Genomic DNA, 23076 nt, shown 5'->3' with positions numbered 1-23076 from the left:
TGTCCATCCTCTGAAGAGAGGCTGGACAACATACTCTTACACCTGAGAAAGATGGGTTCTGATATTGGGGCAGCTTGAATGCTCCTACTGATAACCATAAAATGTGAGGTCAGATCTATAGGGATGCAGAGGTCACATAGCCTCCTAAGCTGAATATGGGCCACAGATCAGATCAAATCAACGGGGTTTACAGTCAACAATATTTATATACCTTTCCTATATTTAGGAGCTACTCTCTTCTCAGATCCAGTTTTCTGGTCCTTTTTCCAACCATGACATCATCTCCCCAGACAATAACTAGGATCCACCTACATTTCAGATTTCTGGCTCAGGGGGGAAAAAAAAACTAGTACAGCCACAGGCCCTTTGGAATATAACTAAAATATGCCTACTAGCTATCTACAGAACAGAGACACCCCCCCCCCCAGCTCTTCATCTGTATTACTCCAGCCTTTAGGTCCATGATTAGTCAACAACTTGTTTGACTTTATGTTGTTTTATCCAGGCTGGCTTCACGGGCGGGTAACAGAGACGACCAGAGACACGCAGCTGGGCCGGGAAGCTGTATTTCTTTATTCACGAACAATGATTCATAAACTAACCCAAACTAATACCAAACAGAACTCTCCTGCATCCTTCTTACATGGCGGTGCCAAGAAGTCTCAAACTCTGTCAGGGTTCTTTTGGGGCGGGGACAAGCGGATCCGCAAAACTAGCAGGACTAAACCAATTTTCCTGGCAGGGGGAGAGCTAGACCAAACCAATGTAAAGCATACAACAATTCCCCCTTTTCTTTTTAACTAAATGACTACAGTATCAGGGGTGTGGGGTGAACAGAAACCTATATCGTACAGGCATTTTCAAAAAAGAAACTGGCACAAACATGGAGAAACATGTAAGCGAGTAACAAGAACCAGTGTGCTGCCAAGGGAAGGCCTGAGGGGGCCATTTTTTGTCTCTGTGGGCAAAACTTTATCAGCTTAAAAAAAACATTTCCTGTCTCTGGGGGGCGTACTTGCCTGACATGCATTTTCTAGCATGAGGGCGGGGAACGGCCTAGAGTCCCAAAGGCAGCTGGCTGCAGTCAGTGTTTGAGACCAGTAAGTCCAATAGGAGTGCTACAAGTTTGTTTCATAGTAAGTAAATTGCAGCTGTCAAGTTCTCTACAGAAAAGCAGAATTCTGGCAGCGGACCTTCCTCATACAACGCTCCACCCCCTAGCATTCTTCCATGGACATCTGCTTTCGACTGGCACTCCTATTGGATTCACTGGTCTCAAACACTGACTGCAGCCAGCTGCCTTTGGGACAATGTGTCCTGGAGCTCTGATTCCCCAGAACCTCGCCCCTCTAGGGAAAGAGGCAGGCTGGGAGTATGGATTGACCTGTCAATGCCCATGTTCAGTGGGGAAGCAGTTACAGAAGCCAGACCTTCCAGCTTCTGCATACCACAATGACATTGGGTCCATACTCCGAGAGGGTTAAAGAATAGGAAAGCTATCAAGGGAGAAGATAGGATACGGAGTTCTGGTGGTGGGAATTTTGTGGAGCTGTACCCCTTTCCTATGGTTTTTTTCAGTGTTTCCTTTTTTATTGTTTAAGATTTTATTTATGAGAAAGATAGGAGGAGAGAGAAAGAACAAGACATCACTCTGGTACATGTGCTGCCAGGAATCGAACTCAGGACCTCATGCTTGAGAATTCAATGCTTTATCCACTGTGCCACCTCCTGGACCACAGTGTTTCCTTTTTATACATAAATAATAAATAAATAAATAACATTAAATAAAATGCACAAAGGGCTGAAAAGACACCATAATGGTTATGCAAAAAACTTTCATGCCTGAGACTCTGAGATCACAGGTTCAATCCCCAGCAACACCATAAACCAGAGCTGAGCAGTGCACTGATCTTTCTGTCTTTCTCCATATCTTTCTAATTAAAATAAAATAAACATACAAAAATGTATAGTCATTGATTATCAGATAAATCAAATGAAGAAAACAATGAGATAACACTTCACTCCTGTGAGAATGTACTACATTAGAGAGGACAGTTAACACCAAATGTTGGAGAGGTGAAGAGAGTAAAGAAACCCTTCTGCAGTGCTGGTGGGGAGGTAAATTGATCCAACCCCTATGAAGAGAAGTCTGAACAACTCTCAGAATGCTAGAAATGGACCTAGTCTATGACCCAGCAATTCCTCTCCCAGGAATATATCCTAAGGAAATAAACATCCAAAAAGATGTTTATAGCAGCACAATTTGTAATATCCCAAATTTGGAAACAATCCGGGCATCCAACAACACCTGAGTAGCTAAGAAAACTATGGTATATGCGCACAGTGGAGTACTATTTAGCCATAAAGAATGATAGCACCTTCTTTACCTCATCTTTGATAGACCTTGAAGGAATCATGTTATATGAGACAAGCCAGGAAGAGACGCACACATGGACAAAACTTAAGAAATAAAAACAGAGAGAGGAAGCACAAAGTAAATATTGGACTGGGTTTAATGTATTGCACTAATGCAAAGGACTCCAGGTAAGGAGGGCAGGCTGAGGGTGGGCTTTGGCATCTGTTGGATGGTGGAAATGAGACTGTTTTGTAGACAGCTATCATGATGAGGTAAGAAATTTTATCTATGTGTTAACAACTATAGTATAAACCATTAACCTCCTAAAAAAGAACAAAGAAAGAGAGAGAGAGAGAGAGAGAGAGAGAGAAAGGAAGGAAGGAAGGAAGGAAGGAAGGAAGGAAGAGAAAGAAAGAGTGGCTCAAAGCAGTAAAATTATGCATACACAGGACTCAGATAAACACACACCTTCCCGCTCTCCTACCAAAGAACCATCATCAGTCTGCTGATAGAAGAGTCCCAATGCTTTTAAAGTTCTGTTGTCTCCCACACCTATGGACATCTAATCTTTGATAAGGGGGGCCGGACTATTAAATGGGGAAAGCAGAGTCTCTTCAACAAATGGTGTTGGAAACAATGGATTGAAACATGCAGAAGAATGAAACTGAACCACTGTATTTCACCAAATACAAAAGTAAATTCCAAGTGGATCAAGGACTTGGATGTTAGACCACAAACTATCAGATACTTAGAGGAAAATATTGGCAGAACTCTTTTCCTCATAAATTTTAAAGACATCTTCAATGAAACGAATTCAATTACAAAGAAGACTAAGGCAAGTATAAACCTATGAGACTACATCAAATTAAAAAGCTTCTTCACAGCAAAAGAAACCAATACCCAAACCAAGAGACCCCCTACAGAATGGGAGAAGATCTTTACATGCCATACATCAGATAAGAGTTTAATAACCACAATATATAAAGAGCTTGTCAAACTCAACAACAAGACAACAAATAACCCCATCCAAAAATGGGGGGAGGACTTGGACAGAATATTCACCACAGAAGAGATCCAAAATGCTGAGAAACACATGAAAAAATGCTCCAAGTCTCTGATTGTCAGAGAAATGCAAATCAAGACAACAACGAGATACCACTTCACTCCTGTGAGAATGTCATATATCAGAAAAGGTAACAGCAGCAAATGCTGGAGAGGGTGTGGGGTCAAAGGAACCCTCCTGCACTGCTGGTGGGAATGTCAATTGGTCCAACCTCTGTGGAGAACAGTCTGGAGAACTCTCAGAAGGCTAGAAATGGACCTACCCTATGACCCTGCAATTCCTCTCCTGGGGATATATCCTAAGGAACCCGACACATCCATCCAAAAAGATCTGTGTACACATATATTCTTGGCAGCACAATTTGTAATAGCCAAAACGTGGAAGCAACCCAGGTGTCCAACAACAGATGAGTGACTGAGCAAGCTGTGGTATATATACACAATGGAATACTACTCAGCTGTAAAAAACAGGGACTTCACCATTTTCAGCCGATCTTGGATGGACTTTGAAAAATTCATGTTAAGTGAAATAAGTCAGAAACAGAAGGATGAATATGGGATGATCTCACTCTCAGGCAGAAGTTGAAAAACAAGATCAGAAAAGAAAACAATCCCCACACCTATGGACATCTAATCTTTGATAAGGGGGCCCAAAGCATTAAGTGGAAGGAGGCTCTCTTCAATAAATGGTGCTGGAAAAACTGGGTTGTAACATGAAGAAGAATGAAATTGAACCACTTTATCTTGCCAGAAACAAAAATCAACTCCAAATGGATCAAAGACCTGAATATCAGACCAGAAACAATCAAATACTTAGAGGAAAACATTGGTAAAACACTTTCCCACCTAAACCTCAAGGACATCTTTGATGAAATAAACCCTATTGCAAAAAGACTAAAACAAAAACAAGCCAATGGGACTACATCAAATTGAAAAGCTTCTGCACATCCAAAGAAACTATTAAACAAACAAAGAGACCTCTCTCAGAATGGGAGAAGATCTTCACATGCCATACATCAGACAAGAAATTAATCACCAAAATATATAAAGAGCTCAGCAAACTTAGCACCAAAAAAGTAAATGACCCCATCCAAAAATGGACAGAGGATATGAACAAAACATTCACCTCAGAGGAGATCCAAAAGGCTAACAAACATATGAAAAACTGCTCTAGGTCACTGATTGTCAGAGAAATGCAAATTAAGACAACATTGAGATACCACCTCACTCCTGTAAGAATGGCATACATCAAAAAGGACAGCAGCAACAAATGCTGGAGAGGCTGTGGGGACAGAGGAACCCTTTTGCATTGCTGGTGGGAATGTAAATTGGTCCAGCCTCTGTGGAAAGCAGTCTGGAAAACTCTCAGAAGGATAGACATGGACCTTCCATATTATCCAGTAATTCTCCTGGGCTTATACCCTAAGGACTCCATAACACCCAACCAAAAAGAGTTGTGTACTCCTATGGTCATAGCAGCACAATTCATAATAGCTAAAACCTGGAAACAACCCAGGTGCCCAACACCAGATGAGTGGCTGAGAAAGCTGTGGTATATACACACAATGGAATACTATGCAGCTATCAAGAACAATGAAACCACCTTCTCTGACCCATCTTGGACAGAGCTAGAAGGAATTATGTTAAGTGAGCTAAGTCAGAAAGATAAAGATGAGTATGGAATGATCCCATTCATCACCAGAAGTTGAGGAAGAAGATGTGAAAGGGAAACTAAAAGCAGGACCTGACTAAAATTGAAGTAGGGCACCAACGTAAAAACCCTGTGGAGAGGGGTAGATATGCGGCTTCCTGGGCCGGTGGGAGGTGGGGGTGGGTGGGTGGATGGGACACAGTCTTTTGGTGGTGGGAATGGTGTTTATGTACACTCCTAGTAAAGTGTAGTCATATAAATCACTAGTTAATTAATATGAGAGAGGGAACACTAATTGTAAGTCTCAAAGTTTTTAAAACACAGACTGAGGATTTTTAATATATAGGCTGTGTATTTAATATGTGGACTTCTCAAAAGCCTAGACCAAGTAGATCAGAGGCAACCAGTGGCACAGCTATATACAAGATACTGGGTACTACACAGCAAACCCTAGCAAAAGGACTTTTCAAAGTTAACCCAATTACCAAATAATGTGATGATAACATTAACTATCCATTGTCTTTTTGAACCCTAAGACAGCAGGAACCTCACATCTCCACTATAGAGCCTATATTTCTCCCAGTCCTGGAACCTTAGGATAGGGCCAATTACCCACAGGCCTCTCCCAATCCATATCAAATAATATTGCATCAGCCGATCGCAACCTAATCAACGCAACAATTGCCACCTGAATGTGCTTGAGCTCAGACTGTGTTCAGAGACTTCAGTTGTGGAATGACAACCCTTCAGCTTCATTACTCGGGTGAGACCTTTCCTTTCATAGCATTCTCTAATTCCATCCCAGGTGGATTACTTTCTAACAAAGTCCCAAAACCTAGATATACACCAGGTTCTGTGAGAGAGAGCATATGTTCACACATATCCATAAACACGTGCAAAATATATACCTGAAAGCAGAAGTACACTAGAGTTTGCAGTGAGTACACCCCCCCAACACTTCCTCTCCACTATTCTAACCTTTGGGTCCATGATTGCTCAACAATTTGTTTGGCTTTGTATGTTAACTCTCTTTTCAGCCACCAGGTTCCAGATGCCATCAGGATGCCTGCCAGGCTTCCATAGACTGAAGACCCCACAAATGTGTCCTGGAGCTCCGCTTCCCCAGAGACCCACACTAATAGGGAAAGAGAGAGGCAGACTGGGAGTATGGACCAACCAGTCAACGTCCATGTTCAGCAGGGAAGCAATTACAGAAGACAGACCTTCCACCTTCTGCAATACACGACCCTGGGTCCATGCTCCCAGAGGGATAGAGAATGGGAAAGCTATGGGGGGGGGGGATGGGATATGGAGATTGGGTGGTGGGAATTGAGTGGAGTTGTACCCCTATGGTTTTGTTAATTTATCCTTTCTTAAATAAAAAATAAATTAAGAAAAAAAAAAAACATATTCAACTTCTGGAGGCGGAGCTACGAGCAGCAGATCGCTTTCACTCCTCTCCTCTCCTCTCCCGGATCAACTAGGAATACCAAAGGAGACCACCCAGGACAAAACAAGACAGGACTAGAATGATCACAGGAACCCAGTAAATCACCCGTAAGTACAAACACGTGTGGCTGGTGACAGAGAGGAGAGAGGAGCCTAAGGAGAGATTAAGTGACTGCTAACAGTTCAGCAGTTTATCAGTTGAGACACCACCTCTAGTCTGCTCCACCAACAAGGGGACAGATTAAGGGAGGAGAGGACCCCCAGAGACTCACCAAGTGCAACTCTGAGTCTCCATTGCTACTACCCTCATAATCTGGAGCAGCAACAGGGAGGGACACCAGGGGACAGAGATCTAACCAGGAAACTCAGGAGAAGACCTATACCTCGGTGGCATAGCTGAGGGGCTGTGAAAGTCTCTTTGCATAACCACTGGATTATCTCTGTCAAACCCTGCTTTATCCCTTGGTCAGGAGTCAGTGATTAAGCTAAGACGCCTATTGATAGTTTAAAAGCCCTCAGGCTCCCATAGCCTACAGGGAAGAAAAAAAAAAGACTTTTAAACCACTGAGCTCCAACTCAGGGATTGAAATAACTGTTAACTTCCACCACTGTAAACCCTTTAATTAACTTACTTAGACAGAAGTCAATCCAGGCAATAGTGATCAATAATTTGAAAAGTACTGATAAAGGGAACTCATAACATATAAAATGGTTAAAACAACAAGAAAAAATATTGGAGACTCGAACCAGGACAAGAGTCCAGCTAAAAGTCCTCCAGAGGGTGAAGCACAAAACAACGAGTTCAACATCCAAACATTATCTAAGGAAATAATAACAGGAGTGAGTAAAGAATTTGAAAAAATTGTAATCAGAAATGCAGGAACAACAAATGAGAATATGGAAGAAAATTCTAATTATCTCATGGTTATTAGAGAGCTGAAAGCTGAAATCACTGAGCTAAGAAGGCAACTAGATGAACAAGCTAAAACAGTATCAGAGCAGGGCAACAAAACAGATGAACTCCAGAAAGCAGTAGAGGGCAGAGAGAATAGAATCTATGAGGCTGAAGACAGAATTAGCAAGACTGAGGATGAATTAGAGACAACTAAAAAAGAAGTAAGAGATCTCAAAAAGAGATTAAGAGATGCTGAAAACAACCACAGAGTCCTATGGGATGACTTCAAAAGAAACAATATACGCATTATTGGCTTTCCAGAGGGAGAAAGAGAAGGAGAGGAAGAAAGCATTCTCCAGGCCATAATAGCTGAAAATTTCTCTAGTCTAGACAGCAAAGGCATAAAGATTCAAGAAGCCCAGAGGGTCCCAAACAGATTTAACCCAGACCTAAAGACACCAAGACATGTCATACTTAGAATGGAAAGGAATGAGGATAAAGAAAGGATCCTCAAGGCTGCAAGAGAAAAACAAAGAGTCACCTACAAAGGAAAACCCATAAGATTAGGAGCAGACTTCTCCATGCAAACACTACAGGCCAGAAGAGAATGGCAAGATATCTATCGAGTGCTCAATGAGAAAGGCTTTCAGCCAAGAATACTATATCCTGCTAGACTGTCATTCAGACTAGATGGAAGCATCAAAACCTTCTCAGACAAGCAACAGTTGAAGGAAGCAACCATCACCAAGCCTGCCCTGAAAGAAGTTCTGAAAGGTCTCCTATAAACAACCAGACCACCACAAATAGGACATATATCAAAACACTCTAAAACTCTACAAGAATGGCGTTAAAATATCTTCAATCTTTGATATCAATAAATGTCAATGGCCTGAATTCACCTATTAAAAGACACAGAGTAGGAAGATGGATCAGAAAACACAACCCAACAATATGTTGTCTACAGGAAACTCACCTAACTCAACAAGACAAACACAGACTTAAAGTGAAAGGATGGAAAACTATCATACAAGCCAATGGTCCACAAAAAAGGGCAGGAACAGCTATTCTCATATCTGACATGATAGACTTTAAAATACATAAGATTAAAAAAGATAGGAATGGACACTACTTAATGCTCAGAGGATCAGTCAATCAAGAGGACTTAACAGTTATTAATATCTATGCACCCAATGAGAAGCCATCTAAATACATCAAACTTCTACTGAAAGAGCTACAGCAATATATTAACAGTAACACAATCATAGTAGGGGACTTCAACACCCCACTCTCTCAACTTGACCGATCATCCAGGCAGAAAATCAGTAAAGACATAAGGGAGGTAAATGAAGAGATAGATAAACTAGAACTATTGGACATTTTCAGAGTCATTCATCCCAAGAAACTGGAATACACATTTTACTCAAATCCACATGGATCATTCTCAAGGATAGACCATATGTTAGGCCACAAAGACAGCATCAGCCAATTCAAGAGCACTGAAATCATCCCAAGCATCTTCTCAGACCACAGTGGAATTAAACTAACACTTAACAATCAACAAAAGATTAGTAACAGTCCCAAAATGTGGAAGCTCAACAGTACACTTCTTAACAACTTCTGGGTCAAAGAGGAAATCAAGGAAGAAATCACAATGTTTCGAGAGTTCAATGAAAATGAAGATACAAGATATCAAAATATTTGGGACACAGCTAAAGCAGTCCTAAGAGGGAAGTTCATAGCTATACAAGCACACATTAGGAAACAAGAAAAGGCACAAATAAACAGCTTGATTGCACATCTCAAAGACCTAGAAGAAGAACAACAAAGGAATCCTAAAGCAACCAGAAGGACAGAAATCACTAAAGATAGGGCAGAAATAAATAACATTGAGAATAGGAAAACCATACAAAAGATCAACGAAAGTAAATGTTGGTTCTTTGAAAGAGTAAAAAAATCGACAAACATTTAGCCAGACTCACAAAACAAAAAAGGGAGAAGACCCAAATAAATCAGATAGTAAAAGAAAGAGGAGATATCACAACAGACACTGCAGAAATTCAACATATCATGCAAGGCTTCTATGAACAACTATATGCCACCAAGCTAGAGAACCTGGAAGAAATGGATGATTCCCTAGATACCTACCAACTTCCAAAACTAAGTAAAGAGGAAGTGGATAACATGAACAGGCCCATCACAGCTAATGAAATTGAAACAGTTCTCAAAAATCTCCCCAAAAATAAAAGTCCTGGACTAGATGGTTTTACAAATGAATTCTACAAAACCTTCAAAGAAAAACTAATACCTCTACTTTTAAAAGTCTTCCAGAAGATTGAAGACACTGGAATACTCCCTGCCAGCTTCTATGAAGCCAACATCACCCTGATACCAAAAGCAGACAGGGACACAACCAAAAAAGAAAACTACAGACCAATATCTCTGATGAACACAGATGCAAAAATATTGAACAAATTCTAGCCAACCGGATACAGCAGTATATCAAAAGATTGTTCATCACGACCAAGTGGGGTTTATCCCAGGCATGCAAGGTTGGTTTAATATACGTAAATCAATCAATGTGATCCATCACATCAACAAAAGCAAGACCAAAGACCACATGGTCATATCAATAGATGCAGAGAAAGCCTTTGACAAAATACAACATCCCTTTATGATCAAAACACTACAAAAAATGGGAATAGATGGAAAATTCCTGAAGATAGTGGAGTCTATATATAGCAAACCTACAGCCAACATCATACTCAATGGTGAAAAACTGGAAGCATTTCCCCTCAGATCAGGTACTAGACAGGGCTGCCCACTATCACCATTACTATTCAACATAGTGTTGGAAGTTCTTGCCATAGCAGTCAGGCAGGAGCAAGGAATTAAAGGCATACAGATTGGAAGAGAAGAAGTCAAACTCTCCTTATTTGCAGATGACATGATAGTATACATGGAAAAACCTCAGGAATCCAGCAAGAAGCTTTTGGAAATCATCAGGCAATACAGTAATGTGTCAGGCTATAAAATTAACATTCAAAAGTCAATGGCATGCATCTATGCAAACACTAAGTTAGAAGAAATTGAAATCCAGAAATCAGTTCCTTTTACTATAGCAACAAAAACAATAAAATATCTAGGAGTAAACCTAGCCAAAGAAGTGAAAGACTTGTATACTGAAAATTATGAGTCACTACTCAAAGAAATTGAAAAAGACACAAAGAAGTGGAAAGATATTCCATGTTCATGGGTTGGAAGAATTAACATCATCAAAATGAATATATTACCCAGAGCCATCTACAAATTTAATGCTATCCCCATCAAGATCCCAAGCACATTTTTTAGGAGAATAGAACAAATGCTACAAATGTTTATCTGGAACCAGAAAAGACCTAGAATTGCCAAAACAATCTTGAGAAAAAAGAACAGAACTGGAGGCATCACACTCCCAGATCTCAAACTGTATTATAGGGCCATTGTCATCAAAACTGCTTGGTACTGGAACATGAATAGACACACTGACCAGTGGAATAGAATTGAGAGCCCAGAAATGAGGCCCCACACGTATGGACATCTACTCTTTGACAAAGGGGCCCAGACTATTACATGGGGAAAGCAGAGTCTCTCCAACAAATGGTGTTGGAAATAATGGGTTGAAACATGCAGAAGAATGAAACTGAACTACTGTATTTCACCAAATACAAAAGTAAATTCCAAGTGGATCAAGGACTTGGATGTTAGACCACAAACTATCAAATACTTAGAGGAAAATATTGGCAGAACTTTTTTCCACATAAATTTTAAAGACATTTTCAATGAAATGAATCCAATTACAAAGAAGACTAAGGCAAGTATAAACCTATAGGACTACATCAAATTAAAAAGTTTCTTCACAGCTAAAGAGACCACTACCCAAACCAAGAGACCCCTCACAGAATGGGAGAAGATTTTTACATGCCATACATCAGATAAGAGTTTAATAACCAACATATATAAAGAGCTTGCCAGACTCAACAACAAGACAACAAATAACCCCATCCAAGAATGGGGGGAGGACTTGGACAGAATATTCACCACAGAAGAGATCCAAAAAGCTGAGAAACACATGGAAAAATGCTCCAAGTCTCTGATTGTCAGAGAAATGCAAATCAAGACAACAATGAGATATCACTTCACTCCTGTGAGAATGTCATACATCAGAAAAGGTAACAGCAGCAAATGCTGGAGAGGGTGTGGGGTCAAAGGAACCCTCCTGCACTGCTGGTGGGACTGTCAGTTGGTTCAACCTCTGTGGAGAACAGTCTGGAGAACTCTCAGAAGGCTAGAAATGGACCTACCCTATAACCCTGCAATTCCCCTCCTGGGGATATATCCTAAGGAACCCAACACATCCATCCAAAAAAGATCTGTGTACACATATGTTCTTGGCAGCACAATTTGTAATAGCCAAAACGTGGAAGCAACCCAGGTGTCCAACAACAGATGAGTGGCTGAGCAAGTTGTGGTATATCTACACAATGGAATACTACTCAGCTGTAAAAAATGGTCACTTCACCGTTTTCAGCCGATCTTGGATGGACCTTGAAAAAATCATGTTGAGTGAAATAAGTCAGAAACAGAAGGATGAATATGGGATGATCTCACTCTCAGGCCGAAGTTGAAAAACAAGACCAGAAAAGAAAACACAAGTAGAACCTGAAATGGAATTGGCGTATTGCACCAAAGTAAAAGACTCTGGGGTGGGTGGGTGGGGAGAATACAGGTCCATGAAAGATGATGAATGACATAGTGGGGGTTGTATTGTTAATTGGGAATCTGGGGAATGTTATGCATGTACAAACTATTGTATTTACTGTTGAATGTAAAGCATTAATTCCCCAATAAAGAAATTAACAACAACAAAAAAAAACAGAAGTAGAACCTGAAATGGAATTGGTGTATCGCACCAAAGTAAAAGACTCTGGGGTGGGTTCGTGGGAAGAACACAGGTCCATGAAGGATGACAGAGGACCTAGTGGGGGTTGTATTGTTATATGGGAAACTGGGGAATGTTATGCATGTACAAATTATTGTATTTACTGTTGAATGTAAAACATTAATTCCTCAATAAAGAAATTTAAAAAAAGAAAGAAAAGGTAATAGCAGCAAATGCTGGAGAGGTTGTGGGGTCAAAGGAACCCTTCTTTTTTTCTTTTTTTTTTATTTAAGAAAGGATAAATTAACAAAACTATAGGGTAGGAGGGGTACAACTCCACACATTTCCACCACCCAATCTCCATATCCCACCCCTCCCCTGATAGCTTTCCCACTCTTCTATCTGCAGAAGGTGGGAGGTCTGGCTTCTGTAATTGCTTCCCCACTGAACATGAGTGTCGTGCTGAGCTTCATTGATGGGAGACAGACGACCAGGGACTCACGGTTGAGCTGTACGCAGTATCTTTTTATTCATGCAGGACATGCAGGACGCAGCGCAATCTATACCAAGCTAAGCTAAACTCAAACTAAAACGAACAATGTTGTCTTTATATACACTTCCCAAGTAGGGCGTGAACAGGATATGACATAGAGAAGGTGGAGAGAAAAGTGAGTAGTGAAAATCAGAGTGTGACAAGGAGAGGGGGCGGAGCAGGTGAGACTTCTACCACTAAACCACCAATGCCCTGGAGGGAAGGTGATGCTTGTTAACAGAAGTTATGTAAATAGAATGAAGTGGTTATGTAAATAGAATAGTGTTAAGCAGGGGGTATTAAACTAATGAAACAGAAGGGGTTTTTAGAAGCATACCAACAATTCCCCCTTTCTTTTTAACTAATGGCCATAGTATCAGGATTGTGGGGTGAACAGAAACCTATATCATACAGGCGTTTTCAAAAGAACTGGCATAAGACATGGAAAACAAAATAGGCAAGCAGCAATTACCAGTGTGATGCCAAGGGGAACGTTTCTTGCCTCAAAGGGAAAGGCCTAGCAGGCAAAAGGGCATTTCTTGCCTCTGGGAGCGCTTCATGCCTCTGGGGGCATCTCTTGCCTCAAAGGGCATTTCCTGCCTCTGTGGGCATAATCTAATAAGGAGGGGGAGTTTTCTGCCTCTGGGGAAGAGCCTGCAGGCGAGGGAACATGGTCTATAAAGTCTCAAGGCAATTGGCTGAAGTTAGTCTTTGAGAAACACAGTAGCATGTACCAGTAAGTCCGATGGAAGTGTCAGTCCAAAGTAGCTGACCACAGAAGAAAATGCCAAGGGATGAAACACTGCATGTCTGTCTCGATGGGGAATGTCGGCCACCAGAATTCTGCTTTTCTGTAGAGAGTGATCTTTGGAGTCTGTGAATCTGTTTCTTCAGGTCGTGCCAGGTCACATCATTGGTTTCCGGGGGTGTGTTGTAGTCATTCCACCTTGTGGGCGATGTCAGAGAACAGGATCCAAATGGATTTCCGGGAATTCCATTTGAGTAGATGCTTTTTCATGTGAAGACTTGACAGCTGAAATTCACTTACTTGTCAAACAAAACTTGTAGAAGTTTACTATAATTGGTAACTCCATTATAATTGGAAGTCCTTTCTAGTATGATTTTAAGGTTGTTTAAACAGTTTAAACTCAATAAAATGTGGAAAGGTAAACAGAAGAACCACGGCAGAAGCCTCAGGCATGAGAATAATGAACATAATCATTGCACTATCTGCCCCTCCCATAACTCATACCTTTTCAGGATTAAACGTTTCAGATTTATGCCAGGACATAAAAAAAGAAATCAAAGGAGGAAAAAACAATTTTTGGATTGTTTCTTGATGTCTCTAGAAATCATGGCTGCGTCTAGCTTTTTTTTTTTAAGTCAATGTCAAACAAACATTCAGTCATTCAAATCACTCTCTTATGAAACAGATCTCACCATGTAGCATCAAGAGTCCCTGGAGGGCGTCCTAGTCCAAAAAGCTCTTCAAAATTCCATTTAGGGTGCTTCTGACTGTTCCTGCTGTATTGCTTCAGGCATCTACTTTTAAAAGTGTCTTCGCATCGAAGAAAGAATCCAATCAGGAGAGTAGAACTAACCACGTGTCTCCATTCTTGGGGACTTCCAGGGTACTGGAGAACGCTCCTCAAATTAGAGTAGTCCTTCTCCATGGAAAACATGCGAGAAGAAGTCCAGAAAGTCCCAGTGGAAATCCCCTTGCATATCCCAAGGTCTATGATCATGGTCATAAAGAACCAAATTGTGGCCCGGAGCAAAATGTAGTCCTTTTCCTCAGGAAACACGGGAGGGGGAATCCAGAAAGTCCAAGGAGAAATCTCAGTGCATCTCCCAAGCTCTATGATTAGTGTCACAAGAAACCAAAGTTCCTGGTCAGGGAACCAAAGTGTGGCCCAGAGCAAAATGTTCCAGAGAGAGTAACTGTGTCATGATGAAACAGTAGAGGCTTTGGCAAACGTCTTCATAAGTAGAAGAGAAGACCATAGTGCATAGGTAGGCAAAGTCTTCACTTATCTGGGAGTTGCGCAGGTCCGGTCCCACGTTGTAGGCGCCATTATGTTGTTTCCGCCTGGCTGGCTTCACGGGCGGGTAACAGACAACCCGGGACTCATGGCTGGGTTGTACGCAGTATCTCTTTATTCATACAGGACATGCAGGACGCAGCGCAATCTATACCAAGCTAAGCTAAACTCAAACTAAAACGAACAATGTTGTCTTTATATACACTTCCCAAGTAGGGCATGAACAGGATGTGACATAGAGAGGGTGGAGAGAAAAGTGACTAGTGAAAATCAGAGTGTGACAAGGAGAGGGGGCGGAGCAGGTGAGAATTCTACCACTAAACCACCAATGCCCTGGAGGGAAGGTGGTGCTTGTTAACAGAGGTTATGTAAATAGAATGAAGTGGTTATGTAAATAGAATAGTGTTAAGCAGGGGGTATTAAACTAATGAAACAGAAGGGGTTTTTAGAAGCATACCAACACATGGGCATTGACTGGTCGGTCCATACTCCCAGTCTGCCTCTCTCTTTCCCTAGTAGGGTGGGTCACTGGGGAAGCGGAGCTCCAGGACACATTGGTGGGGTCTTCAGTCCAGGGAAGCCTGGCCGGCATCCTGATGACATCTGGAACCTGGTGACTGAAAAGAGAGTTAACATACAAAGCCAAACAAATTGTTGAGCAATCATGGACCCAAAGGTTGGAATAGTGGAGAGGAAGTGTTAGGGGGGTACTCACTGCAAACTCTAGTGTACTTCTGCTTTCAGGTATATATCTTGCAGTAGTTTATGGATACGTGTGAACATATGCTCTCTCTCACAGAAACTGGTGTATATCTAGGTTTTGGGACTTTGTTAGAAAGTGAACCATAGTATTAGAGAATACTATGAAAGGAAAGGTCTCACCCGAGTGATGAAGCTGAAGGGTTGTCATTCCACACGTGAAGTCTCTGGACACAGTCTGAGCTAAAGCATGTTAAGGTGGCAATCGTTGTGTTGATTAGGTTGTGATTGGCTGATGCAATATTATTTGATATGGATTGAGAGAGGCAAACGGGAAAGTGGGCCCTATCCAAAGGTTCCAGGACTGGGGGAAGTAGAGGCTCTATAGTGGAGATGTGAGGTTCCTGCTGTCTTAGGGTTCAAAAAGACAATGGATAGTTAATATTCTCATCATATTATTTGGTAATTGGGTTAACTTTGAAAAGTCCTTTTGCTAAGGTTTGCTGTATAGTACCCAGTATCTTGTATATAGCTGTGCCACTGGTTGCCTCTGATCTACTTGGTCTAGGTTTTTGAGAGAGTCCGCATATCAAATACACAGCCTATATATTAAAAAGACTCAGTCTTTTTTAAAAACTTTGAGACATACAATTAATTTTCCCCCTCTCATATTAATTATCTAGTGATTTATATGACTACATTTTACTAGGAGTGTACATAAACACCATTCCCACCACCAAAAGACTGTGACCCATCCCTCCTACCCACTCCCACCCCCCACTGGCCCAGGAAGCTGCATGTCTACCCCTCACCACAGGGTTTTTACTTTGGTGCCCTACAAAGGAACCCTTCTACACTGCTGGTGGGAATGTAAATTGGTCCAACCTCTATGGAGAACAGTCTGGAGAACTCTCAGAAGGCTAGAAATGGACCTACCCTATGATCCTGCAATTCCTCTCCTGGGGATATATCCTAAGGAACCCAACACATCCATCCAAAAAGATCTGTGTACACATTTGTTCTTGGCAACACAATTTGTAATAGCCAAAACCTGGAAGCAACCCAGGTGTCCAACAACAGATGAGTGGCTGAGCAAGTTGTGGTATATATACACAATGGAATACTACTCAACTGTAAAATTTGATGACTTCACCGTTTTCAGCAGATCTTGGATGGACCTTGAAAAATTCATGTTAAGTGAAATGAGTCAGAAACAGAAGGATGAATATGGGATGATCTCACTCTCAGGCAGAATTTGAAAAACAAGATCAGAAAAAAAAAAAAAAAAAAAACAGAACTTGAAATGGAATTGGTGTATCGCACCAAAGTAAAAGACTCTGGGGTGGGTGGGTGGGGAGAATACAGGTCCATGAAGGATGACAGAGGAGCTAGTGGGGGTTGTATTGTTATATGGGAAACTGGGGAATGTTATACATGTACAAACTATTATATTCACTGTTGAATGTAAAACATTAATTCCCCAATAAAGAAATTTTAAAAAAATACAAAAAAAGTTCTGTTGAGCCCTCATAAGGTTAAGGAAGACCTGACCTTGGAAACAAACAAATAAAAACAAAACAAGCCCTTCCACTACTTTCTAAGACCTCAATATTTATCCCAACCTTCACTCTTTACTCTCCCCCAATCCAGAGAGAACCTCTTACTGCAACCATGAACAAAACACAAGTTCACTGTAGCATCCAAGCTTTCTTCTTGTATTTTTTCTTTTTTATTCTCTTTCTTTCTTCCTTTCTCTCTCTCTCTCTCTCTTTCTTCCTTTTTCACAAACACACACACACATATATATATAGTTGGGACATATCAAAATTGAGAGAGGAAAGGGAATAGAGAGGGAGAGAGACAGAGAGTCACCTGTAGCACTACTTCACTATTTGTGAAGCTTCCCTTTGCAAGTAGAGAGTGGGGACTTGAACCAGGTCCTTGCTCATGGTAACATGTGTACTCAACCAAGTGCACCACCACCCAGCTCCCTTGTCCAAGCTTTCTGTGAGAGACTCTGCCACAGGGTCCAAGTGGATCATGCTTTTTCCCCTTTTGTACAATGTTTCAGGTCTTTCTATTTCTCTCTCTCTCTCTTTCTTTATTGGGGGGTTACTGCTTACAGTACAGTTAGTTGTTGGCATATAGATACAATCTCTCATCTCCCTATGTTTGCAAAACACTCTCACACCCAGCTCAGGTCCTTTTCCCACCATCATGCAGCAGGACCCCCAAAGCTCCCAGTCCCCTCTCTTCCTCTCCTTTCCCAGAGTCCCTTGCTTAGGTGCAGTACACTCAGTCCAAGTTTCACTTTGTGTTTTCCCTTTCCATCCTTGTTTCTTAAATTCCACTTATGCACTTCAAAAAAAAATGTTGTGAAATAGTAAAGATATGGTGTTTTATAATACTGGTGTCATCTCCAGGTACAAAATATATACCACCTCAGCTCAACTCTGTCTGCCCAGGGTAGGACACCTTACCTCAACCCCCTTCCAATTGCCTCCCACCTTCCTCCTTTAACAACCTCAAAACTACTGAAAGGGCCCACTCACATTTTAGTCTGTCTTTTCTCTCACTTTGTTTCTTAAATCCCACACGAATGAGTTCATCCAGAATTTATCTTTCTCCTTCTGGCTTATTTCACTTAGCATCATCTTCTCCAGGTCAAGGCTTGCTGTAGCAAAGGGCAAGGTCTCATCTTGTCTCACCGCTTAGCAGTATTCCATTATGTATTTGCACCTCGACTTCCTTCACCACTCATATAACATTGTGTTTTTTTTTCCAAACCTTGGCAATTACATGGAGCACTGCAGTGAAAAGGGTTGTGACTCTGTCTCTTTGGATAAGTGTTTTTTCATTCTTCAGATATATATTTAGGAGAGGAATTACACGACTGTATGGTAAATATACTGTTAACATTTTTACAGTTCCAGAATTTTTGCCCATGTGTTGAGATGGTGAGAATGAAACCAGGGAATAGAAGTCAAATAGAAAATAAATTCAAATGTCAGTCCTAAACAAATATGCAGAGGACTCAGAGATTGCCAGCGAGACCTTATCTAGTGCCTCTGAACTGTATACCCCAAAATGGTTAAAGTGGTAAATTTTATGTTTTTAAAACTCAGAGTTTTAAAAACATTTTAAAGATTTATTTATTTATGAGAGAGTGTATTAGAGAAACAAAGGGGCGGGGTAGATAGCATAATGGTTATGCAAAGAGACTCTCATGCCTGAGGCTCCAAAATCCCAGGGTCAGTTCCCTTCTTCTTCTTCTAGCGTTTGCCTTTCTTCTGTAGCCAGTCCCCTGCACCACCATAAACCAGAGCTGAGCAGTGCTCTGGTTAGAGAGAGAAAAAGAGAGAGAGAGAGAGGAGAGAGAGAGTATTACTTTAGCACATACAATGCTAGAGATTGAATGCTGAACCTTGAGTTTAAGAGTCCAATACCTGATCCACTGTGCCACCTCCCAGAACATGGTAAATTTTACTTTGTATTTTACCACACACAAGAAAATATATAATCAAGACCAGTACCAGGGATGATTGAAGAAATTGTCTCAAGGACACATGTCCAATCTTCTAATGTGTAAATAAATTGAATATATTTAATCTGTTCAAGTAAATTAAATTTATTTGCATTCAGTTAAATGAATTTGTCTTGAGTGAGACTATTTATTTCTCTTAACTTTTGTTGTCATTGTCAAAGCAACAGTCAGTAAATATAGACTTCATGTGTGCCCATTTCCTGAGAAACTGTCAGTTTTAAAGTAAGATTCCTGTTGTTATTTCACCAGAAGTAGTTTTGTTTTTTGAAGGTAGGTTTCCAATATTTCTCCAGGTACCCATTATTTCAGGTTACATTTAAGTTTATAGAGTTGTAGAAACTTACAATCTGACACTGTTTTTACTTCAGGGGTTTTTGCTTGTTTGTTTATTTTGTTTTATTTTTATGGCACCAGGAACTCATTTTTAGTGAATTGGAAACAGTCCCTTCCACACATGTCCCTTTTGAGCAGCTTTGTAACCCAAGGAAAGCAAATCGTTACTGTTATTGTGGGCTCCTACATCTCCTGTATTTAGCTAAACACTCTGGGGATGGGGGGAGAGAGGGGACCAAGTTCTGGTGGCAATGTCTATGTCTTTAAATACATGCATCTGTCAGGATCCATATCATAAACATTTTGAAAATAATAATAATAATAAGTAATCGCCTTACATTAAAAGGCAAGAACTGCTCAAGGAATCACAAATATTTATTCTAAAGTAGACCTTGGTCCGGCTCTCTTCTGACTTGGTCTGTGTGCTGACATCAGTCACTGATTCCACCCCCCACACCACTCCTCAAACCTGTTCAGATAGAAGCCAGCTCTTCATAATGCAGCTGGAAGTCCTCCTTTATTTTCAAAGAAGAAAACAGGAGAGAAAAACCAAACACAAGTTAAGCTCTTGAAATTGTGTGACTGAGTAGCTGAGTGTGTGGTGGAACTAAAGGTTTATATAGGGCTCCTGAAGGGCTAGAAGATAGCTCACCCAGTAGGATGCCTGGCCTGTTACATAGACAGCCGAGGTTCAGGCCCCAGGATCACAACTGGAGCATGGTGGCATGGGGGTAGCTCTTTGGAGTCTCTCCCTCTCTAACTCTTCCCCCACCCCTCACCCAATAAAAAAGATGAAAAAGTTAACCCAGGAGTAGTGCAATTGTAATTGACTCCAGTCATGCACAGGACTCCAGTGTGGAAAAACTGAAGTGCTTCCTGAAGATGGGATGTAGCGAGGAGCTGCCTGTCAGTAACCACAAGACACTGAGGAAGTCACTGGACTTGAGAGACTCCATCATCCTCATCCACAAAATCACCCACGTATGATGTATCCATGCAACTTCATCTTCCAAGGCATAAATGAAATTGTGTGACTGGCAGGTCTTTGGGACCTACAAATCATTATGTGGATCTTGGCAATTATTAAAAATTATGGCTGGGGGGCCAGATGGTGTCACGCCCTGTTAAGCACACATGTTGTCATGTGCAAGGACCCAGGTTCAAGCCCCCAATCCACACCCACAAGAGGAAAGCTTCACAAGCAGTGAAGCAATGCTATGAGTGTCTCTTTCTAACACCCCCCCATCTTTCTTGATTTCTGTTTCTATCCAATAAATAAATAAATAAAATACTTTAAAATGTTAAGGCTGGAAGATAGCATACTGGTTATGCAAAAGACTTTATATTATTTGTTTTATTTTCATGAGATGCAGAAAGAAAGTGAGAGAGAGGACACACTATCAAGCTTATGGGGGGGGCGGTGTAGGGTGGGGTAAATGGACCTGGGGCTTTGGAGCCTAAGGCATGAAAGTCTTTTTGCATAACCATTATGGTATCTTCCCTGCCCTGCAAAAGACTTTCATGCTGAGATGCTGAAGTCCAAGGTACAATCCCCAGCACTACTATAAATCCGAACTAAACTGTGCTCTGGTATTTATATCTATCCTCTCTTCTGTATCTCCTGAAAACCAGCTCCATGGGCTAAGCACATGGTTTACATGCCTGAGGCTCCTGGTTTGGTTCCAGGGACTGCATATGCCAGTGATGCCCTGACTTCTTTCTCTTTGTATTACTTTATAAGTAATAAGTAAAATGAATTTTAAAAAATAAATACATAAAGACCAGATGATAGCTTGTCAGGCTGCATATGCAGCCCATGTGTGAGTCCCAGTACCATGTGGGAGTACCACTATACAAGGGGAAGCTCTGGCTCAGTGGTGTTTCACCCTTTCTCACTGTCACTGTCTCTACATAAAATTAAAAGTTTGAGAAGCTGGGTGGCAGTGCACCTAGTTGAGCACACATGTTACAATGTGCAAGGATCCAGCTTCAAGCCCCCATCCCCACCTGCACGGGAAAAGGTCTGTGAGTGGTGAAGCAGTGCTGCAGGTGTCTCTCTGTCTCTCTCCCTATTTCCCCCCTCCCCTATCAATTTCTAGCTGTCTCTATGCAATAAATAAATTAATAAATAAAGATTTTTGGAAAAGTCAACCAGAGAGTAAGGAAATGCATGCACAAAGTCCTGGCTCCAAAAGGAAAAAAAAAAAAAACTTAACTATATATTTTTACAATAATCCTATTAATTTTCTAAGATGGGGAAACTAGCCTCTTCATCCCTTCAGCTCCCATATGCTACATATCAGGAATGAGGAATTAGTGACTATCCACTCTGTATCCACAGCCTGAACCTACTGGTCAACAAAAATCGATTAGCAATTAAATGTCACAGGTGGCTGAGTTGGAGAGGGACTGCCTCAATTCAGGAGCTCAGGGACTGTGCATTGGAGATGAAATATTGAAAGAGGAATGCCCTGTGGTGGAGACAGCAGGCACTAGATTCAGACAAACCCAGGATCAGACTCAGGCTCTGAGGCTTACTGCCCATGGGAAATGAATAAATATTAAGTCTCATGTTCTTTGTCTATGAAATGGAGATGTAATCCTTACCTTGCCAGTCATAATGAGGATCAGAAATAATGCAAGCAATACATTTGTTTAAAATCCCAAGGTACCCACAAGATACCACAAAATGGGTGGCTTTAAACAGCAGGAATTTAATCACAGTTCCAAAGGCCAGAAGAATGAATCCAGGTGCCTTCCCCCAAAGGCACTGTGGGTGTGGGGTGGGGGTGGGTAGGGGGTACCTTTCCTTTCTTGCTTCTTCTAGCCTCAAGTGGCTCCAAGCCATCCTTGGCTTTGGATCACATAACTCTAATCTCTGCTCCCATATTCACAAGATCCTCTTCTCTCCTGTGTCTCTCTGTGTGTCTTTTTATAAATACACTTGTCATTGGGATTAAGGTTTACCTGGTTCATCTAGGATAATCCTCTTTTGAGAACCTTCACTTAATACAGCTACACTGATCCTTTTCCCAAATAAGATTACACTCACAAGTTACAGGGATTAGGACAGGATCACACCTTTGCAGAGAGAGATGGTCACCACTCAGCCTTCCACGGCAATTAATACTTGTCTGGCACAGGGCACCCTCTCAGTATCTGAGCTACTTACAGCTCAGTAATGAGCCACTACAATAATAGTTATTATTACTGCTCTTTGTGTGGGAAGAGGACATTTTTTTCATCTCCCTTGCCTCTTTGTTCTTCTCTTCTTGGCTCACTCCGGGTGGGCAGGGAGATTTACTTGAAAAGCACATCAAAGCAGTGCCATGGGAGTGGCTACGTTGGCCAAGAGGGATGTGTATTTGTCTTACAAATGCTCCACTGTGAAAAATTGAAGGACCAAGCCCACCTCAAAAGAGCAGGACTGTTTACAAGCTATCGGCTTCTCATCCTCTCAAGAAAAATCATCTCCAGAACCTTGATCCCTTAGTTCCAAGAGGAAAATAAGTCAGGGATAGGATAGAAGAATTCAAAACAAAGAGAGAGGAGACAGAGATTCCAGGAGGCCCGATTTAAGCCAACTGTAGAGCGA

The sequence above is a fragment of the Erinaceus europaeus genome, chromosome 1, assembly GCF_950295315.1.
Source record: "Erinaceus europaeus chromosome 1, mEriEur2.1, whole genome shotgun sequence".
Lineage (NCBI taxonomy): Eukaryota > Metazoa > Chordata > Mammalia > Eulipotyphla > Erinaceidae > Erinaceus > Erinaceus europaeus.
The sequence above is the reverse complement of the archived record's forward strand: the minus strand, read 5'-3'. Positions refer to the sequence as shown.